Genomic DNA, 5,825 nt, shown 5'->3' on the forward strand with positions numbered 1-5,825 from the left:
ATGTTCGAGCCAAAAAGCAGTGGAGCTGTGTGGACTGAAACCTCTGTGAGCCAAAATCTACCTTTTTTCTTTATAAGCTGTTTGATTGTCTCAGATATTTTGTAACAGTCAAGAAACACAGAGAGGATCCTATTCTGTTCTGATATTCCTCCCCCAACTCATCACTATGCATGTTTTGAAGACAAAAGGTACACTCTGTCCCTAGAGAAGGGTTAACATAAACATTACATACAATATTCAGGCAGGCTTCCTCATTTAGATAAGTGGTGAAAGGAACTGTGTAGCTAAGAGTACAGTTTTCACCATTTCCTGCAGTTACTCACAGGTCTAGTTATCAGGAAGAAATGAACATTGCGTTTGCCAAATTAAAATTTCAGCTTCCTTTTAGTTCTAATCTGGGTGAGGCAATTTACTATCTGAATGCATATGTATATATTAGAGCACTTGGTTAGCATATGTAACACCCAGGGTTTGAACCCCAGCACCAAAAAACAAACAAACAAACAAACAACAACCACAAAAGCCTTATGGAGAAAATTCAAATCTCCAAATCTGAGTAGGAATGAATGTTCAATAACAATACAGGTAATTAATTGATACTAGCTCAATTTTCTTAAGATTGTTGGAAAGAATGTGAGCAGTAGTATATTAGTGAATAAAAAATATATTTTTTTCTCTAATCGCCAAGCATAGTTAATAATGTAATTATTTATTCAATTAATAATGTAATTATGTTCAAGGGATAATAAAACTTCCACCACTGAAGTTTAGTGCTGTATGGACAGTACTTACAGATTATAGCTGCATTATAGATTATAGGTAGTAATGAACTCTCAACCACTGCTAGTCAATAGAAATTTCTGTCACCATGGAAACACTAAATGTGTGCTATTAAACATGTTATACAAGGAACTAAAATTTTAATTTAAATAGCCATGTAACTAGTGACTCCTTTGCTGAACAGTACAGGGACATTTACATATATGTTGGCTGCCTCCTCTTTGGATCACAGAGCAAGCAAATTCTTTGCCTGGAGTAGCCATGATGAGCAAGATAAATTAGTGTTAAAGCACAGCAGGGGCAGTTGGTCATAAGCCCTGTGGCAAATGCTTCCATATTTTTATTCTTGTTAAAGAGAATCTTACTGACCTGTCTCTTCCCTTAGTGAATTCTCTTAGTGGAGAATGGATGAACAGGATTAACTGGGAAGTCAGTTTGGGGTGGGGTATGCTTATATTTGAGTATACTTGCCTTTATGCATGTGGATGTATGTGTATATATACATATAGCTCCTGGCTGTCAGAGTTGTCTGAGACTGGTCATCCACAGATGAGTCATTGGAAGTGGCCAGAGGATGTCAGTGATGCTAAAAGGCAGGCGTATACTTTGGGTGAGGGTTGGATGAGATGAAACTCTACAGACTTCAAAGTGTTTTCTAATGGTCTTCTCTTAACTTCTCTCGGCCACACTCTTAGATTTTTTCCTGATTTACAATAGGAAAAAACTGAGGCTCTCTGACTTGTTCTAGATGTTTGCCTTCTGATTTCAAATCTTTTCTCATTTGCACATAGTTCTCTGTTCCTCCAGAATTCTGCAAGTCCATCAGCTTAAGAATTTGGGGGAGGGCCAGTGAGATGGCTCAGCTGGTAAAGGTGCTTGCCACTCAACTCTGTGGACCAGAGTTCAAATCCCTGAACTCATATGAAGGTAGAAGGAGAGAACCAACTTCACAGAGCTCTGACCTCCACATTTGTGCTATGATACCTATGTTCACACATACACATGTGCACACACACAGTAATAATAGTAAAACTTTTAAAGCAAAAAATTATTTAAAAAAAGCATTTGGAAGAATGGTTTTCCATTTCTGAATAGAATGTACAAATCAGAATATTAAGTTTAAAGCAATTGCCAAAACAGTGGACACCTATATAGCACTATTATTAGAAATTAGGGACTGGAGAAATGCTCAGTGGTTAAGAGCACTGACTGCTCTTGTAGAAGACCTGGGTTCAGTTCTCAGCACCCACATGACAGCTAGCAACTGTCCATAACTCCAGTTCTGGTATCCAATGGCTTCTTCTGACCTCCTCAGGCATTGCATGACACGAGTGCACTTATACACATGTAGACAATACATTCATACACATAAAATAAAAATAATAAAATTTAAAAAGAAATTATAAGGGTCCATTTTAGGGTAGACAACTATTGTTTGATGAATTAAGTGTAAATTATTGTAGTATGACTAAAGAGAGGTCAAGAAACAAATGCAAAAACTGGCTGTGAATCAGAGTTTATGCTTATTTTTATGCCTCTACAACTTCCTCTATTCAAATACTAACCAATCTGACCCTACTTAGCTTCTGAGATCAGACCAGGTCAGGGGCATTTGGAATGGAATGACCAGAGACTCAAGCCTCTACAACTGCTTGTTGCCACCATGTTTGGGATGAGGGAGAAAGGAAAATATTGACTACTGGGCTGTATTCACAAGTTAAAAGTTGCTTTTGTGCAGCATCAGAGTTGTGGGAGGATGATTGGACTTTTGTATTATGGAGTAATCCTCAACTCTTAAATAGGCTGTGTTCTATAAGCTGGTTGTCTGTAACCTGGAATGTGTTCTTCCATAAAAGTAGCTTTATGCCAGATTCCCAGGCAAAAAGTGGTGGATTCTCTATAGCCCTCAGTGTTCTCCTGAAGGCCAGACTAGAGCCAGGGTAAACTGGAGGAGGAAGGATTCAGGACAACTCATGACCATCTTGGTCCTTTTATCCTATGAGTCCTGACCTCACATAGTCTACACAGAATCAGAAGGGAAGTGAGAAACCAGGTTGGAGGAGGGAGAGGAGAGGGGGATAAGGGGGGATATTCTCTATCCACTCAGTTGGCATGGGCAAGACTGGCTTGGGGGAGGAGAGAAAGAGAGAGAGAGAGAGAGAGAGAGAGAGAGAGAGAGGGATTAAAAATTACAGTGCTAGAGAAAGAAGAATGGCAGCTGCTGTAACCTAGGTGAAGTAGATACTTCCTTAGATCCAAATACACATGAAGTTCATACCATACCTGTCAGCAGTAAGAGATTTCTTAATTAAGAATGAGTGATTTCTTGGGCTGAGGGTAGAATGCTTGTCTATCATGTGTGAGGTACTGGGTTCCATCCCCAGCACTGAAAGAAAAGTATGATGTTTCTTAGTTTATATAAAATTTTCAAGAAGTTACTTGCATGTTTTTCTATAGGCAAACATCAGTGGCAATGCTGGGAAGGGAAATTTAGTTGAATGATCCCACTTCCATATTTTGTTTGAGAACCCAGAAATAATCATATAGCTATTTTGGTAAGCAAAGTTTCTTTCAAGCTAAACTTTAATGTTACATTTAATACTAGTTTATTTTTATAAGCTGAAAAGAAATTGTCAACTAGCTAAAATTTGACATAGAAGAATGAATCTGTCTCCACTTAAAACACATTACCAGAAGAACTTTAGATACTCCTGCTTTAATTATATTACATACTTTATTGAATGAAAGGAATATATACTGTTTCTATCTTATTAAAATGAAAATAATAGCTTTCAAACAAAAGGAGGGAACTGAGTACTCTTGGAAGCTGCTGCTCTACACAGTTTAAGGTTCTGTTAGCTTATCCTATGTTCTCAGTTGGGAAACTGAAAGGTTAAGAATACCTTTTAAAATAATTTCACCATAATTATTAAATTTTAAGACTTCAATGTTATCCCCCCAACATTTGGAGAGTATTTTATAGAAATAAACTTTGCAGATCTTCTCATCCTGGAACACAACATGTCTGCAGAATGGCACAGGTTAAGAACTCTATATTCTAGTGAGCAGCATTAGAAACATGAGTTGTAGGGCTGCAGATATAGCTAGAGCACTTGCCTAGAAACACAAGTTGCGTAGAACTGTCTAATATTATATCCATTATCTTTTACTTACCTGCATCTTGGTGAGGTCTTATGGGTGGAAGCTGAAGATTCTTAGAGGAATGTGTGCCTGTGGGGTGACCAAACTGCAGAATCAAGAGGTCTGAACTATAATAGCTGATGAATCACTTCCCTCTCGATCTTGGCAATAAGTAACCAACTATAAGCATATTCAGATTTCCCATAGGTGCTTACTTCAGTGGTAGGAGGAACGAACTTAGCCAAGTCAACCAGGAGCCAGCAGCAACAGTGTTAGAGACACAGACAGACAGACAGACACACACACATACGCACATGTCAATATTAGACATGCCTTCAGAATAATTGCGTCTATTAAAAAGTCTTCTGAAGACTACAGAGCTGCCATTTCATGAGAGGTGGTGAGAACTGGCTTACACTGGCTGCTGAGAACCAAATAGTGGGGATTTTTTTTCAGCCTGTTGTTAAATATGATCAATATTATGTTAATTTTAAAACCCCAAACTCTTTTCAGTTAATTTAAATTAAAAGTTCCCAGGAATTATGAAAATACAGGTTAACTATCTGTACCACGAAAACTGATGCTGCTGCTTGAACAGCCTGAAAAGTATTTCTCAAGCTCATCTGGCTCCCTCATTAAGTATTCCTATATGCTCTGGACGTTAGTTTCCGGAAGGAGCTCTCTGAGGACTGCTTACTATATCTTGGTCTTGCTCTCCTGGAACTGTGTTAGTTGGGTCAGATCCATTATGGAATCTTCTCTGTGCAGGTTTCCAAAATGTCAAATACCAATTGCTTGAGTTTTCTAGGAATTACTACTACCTTAAAGTCTCTGAAAGCGTTATATGCCTAAAGCTGTTAATAGCTATGACAAAACAATCCACTGGGCTTTTCTGTGTGTGTAGAAGAGGGTGTCTAAATGTCACAACTTTTATGTAAAAAATCTTATGCTTTTTTCACTTATTAATTGCCAGGCTACATCATTATGAAATATTTCTAAACTTGGTATATCCTCTTTCAGGGAGAAGAGCATAAGAAAAGGCAGTCCTCTGATTCATCTCTTTTTTAAAATGCTATTCTTTGGACAAGAAGAACATATTTGTACTGGACCCAGTTTAAAGCCAGGTCAAAATTTGCATCATATCTGGAGCAGAACACCCTGGTAGATTATAGATTTTGTTGTGTCCACTGTATTTTTCTGAAACTTCTCCAGACAGAAGGCACAATTGATGTGCAAAATATTTGATACCCTTTCAAAACCTCTGTAATTACCTGAATCCTTTTGTTCAAAGTATCTGATGATATTTCTTTTACTGTGATCAGACAGGAGTGGTAATTTCATCTAAATTTTGCAGTTCTTGAACAGGGTTACTCTTCTGTTCCCTGACATAACCTGAAAGTGCTTTTGCTGATTGTTCCCTCTTGATCTCCATTTCACTATGAAACAATTTGAGGGTTGGGTATTGGTTTATCCTGTAACTCTGGCCTTTATCAGCATGTTGATCACAGTCAAAAGGTAAGTACAGACATTTCTTTGAAGAAGGTATATAAATGATAAAAAACATATAAAAAGATGCCCCAAAACACTAATTGTTAAGGGAAATGTAGATGAAAACCACAATGGGATATTATATCACACATATTAAAGTATTAAGATGTTAATTATCAAAATGGAAAATATACCTCAGGGTGCTTGCTGAACCTTGCAGGGCTCTGGACTCAATCTTCAGCACTGCAAAAACAAACAAACAAACAAGTAAACAAACAAAGTAACCAAAAAGCAAAAAATACAAACTAAGTGTTGGCAAAGATCTAAAAGAAACTAGAACCCTGAGCAACCCGCTCTGGTTATGTTGTAAAATGATGCAACCACAATGGTAACAGGGTTACAAGTTCAAGTCCTGC

At 37.6% G+C, this 5,825-nt stretch overlaps 1 pseudogene; it reads right to left on the minus strand.

The window, feature by feature from the left end:
- Nucleotides 1-4,556: 4,556 nt before the first annotated feature.
- On the minus strand, nt 4,557-5,485 carry LOC103725240 (annotated as a pseudogene).
- Nucleotides 5,486-5,825: the final 340 nt, after the last annotated feature.

This window comes from Nannospalax galili, unplaced genomic scaffold (genome assembly GCF_000622305.1).
Source record: "Nannospalax galili isolate Female #2095 unplaced genomic scaffold, S.galili_v1.0 scaffold85, whole genome shotgun sequence".
NCBI classification, from domain to species: Eukaryota; Metazoa; Chordata; class Mammalia; order Rodentia; family Spalacidae; genus Nannospalax; species Nannospalax galili.